Source organism: Chiloscyllium plagiosum, unplaced genomic scaffold (assembly GCF_037043375.1).
Source record: "Chiloscyllium plagiosum isolate Xiang-an unplaced genomic scaffold, Cpla_swu_hap1 HiC_scaffold_45, whole genome shotgun sequence".
Taxonomy (NCBI): Eukaryota; Metazoa; Chordata; class Chondrichthyes; order Orectolobiformes; family Hemiscylliidae; genus Chiloscyllium; species Chiloscyllium plagiosum.
Genome location: NW_028270183.1, coordinates 82,468,995 through 82,470,378, shown reverse-complemented (window position 1 = coordinate 82,470,378; position 1,384 = coordinate 82,468,995). Strand labels below are relative to the sequence as shown.

Sequence of the window (1,384 nt, the reverse complement as noted above, 5' to 3'; positions counted from 1 at the left end):
TTTGCAGACGATACGAAGATTGGTGGAGTTGTGGATAGTGAGAAGGGCTGTTGTCGGCTGAAAAGGGATTTAGATATGATACAGAGCTTGGATGAGGAGTGGTGGATGGAGTTCAACCCTGTCAAGTGTGATATTGTCCATTTTGGAAGGACAAATTAGAATGCAGAATACAGGAATAACGGTAGGGTTCTTAGTAAGGTGGAGGAGCAGAGGGATCTTGGGGTCTATGCTCATAGCTGTTTGAAAGTTGCCACTCAGGTGGATAGAACTTGTAAAAAGGCCTATGGTGTATTAGCGTTCATTAGCAGAGGGATTGAATTCAAGAGTCGTGGGGTGATGTTGCAGCTGTACAGGACCTAGGTAAGGCCACATTTGGAGTACTGTGTGCGGTTCTGGTCGCCTCATTTTAGCAAAGATATGTAAGCTTTGGAGAGGGTGCAGAGGAGATTTACCAGTATGTTGCCTGGAATGGAGAATAGGTCGTACAAGGATAGGTTGAGAATGCTAGGCCTTTTCTCATTGGGCCGGCGAAGGATGAGGGGTGACTTGATAGAGGTTTATAAGATGATCAGGGGGGAATAGATAGAGTGGACAGTCAGAGACTTTTTCCCCAGGTACAATAGAGTGTTACAATGGGACATAAATTTAAGATGAAGAGTTGAAGGTATAGGGGGGATGTCAGGGGCAGGTTCTTTTTCCAGGGAGAGTGGTGGGGGCGTGGGCCGAAGGGCCTGTTCTGCGCTGTAGAGTTTAGATTAGTTTAGATTGGCCCTTCAGCCCAACAAGTCCATACCCAGACCCCCTCCACTATATTTACCCCTGCACCTAACACTACCGGCAATTTAGCATGGCCAATTCGCATAACCTGCACATTTCTGGACTGTGGGAGGAAACCGGAGCACCCAGAGGAAACCCACGCAGACACGGGGAGAATGTGCATGACTACACGCAGTCAGCTGCCTGAGGCGGGAATCAAACCCGGGTCTCTGGCGCGGTGAGGCAGCAGTGCTAACCACTGTGCCACCCACTCCAATTTCACCCTCTTCTGTAGTTGACAAGATTCGAACCTGCGTGGGAATGCCCCATGGATTTCAAGTCCATCGCCTTCACCACTCAGCCACAACTACAGATAGGCTATTGTTCTATGTTCTAGGTTGAAGTGATGAGTTATGAATCCATTGGGACTGCGGGTTGCATTTCGTCAGACCGCAAATTTCAAAGGGATCCAGCTGTGTTCATTTTCACAGACTGAAAACCCATCTGAACCAACGCCCATTTTTCTCAGGTCCAGACATTTTTTTTTGATAATCAGGAAACTCAAGTTCTGAACCAGATGTGTACCAGACTCAGAGGGAAACATTTCGATATATCGCCTGAGAGTTCC

At 47.8% G+C, this 1,384-nt stretch overlaps 1 non-coding gene across 1 annotated transcript; it reads right to left on the bottom strand.

The window, feature by feature from the left end:
* Positions 1-1,046: 1,046 nt before the first annotated feature.
* Positions 1,047-1,127, bottom strand: trnas-uga (transfer RNA serine (anticodon UGA)). The gene has a single exon. It is a non-coding gene; the product is annotated as a tRNA-Ser (tRNA).
* Between the last annotated feature and the right edge of the window lie 257 nt (positions 1,128-1,384).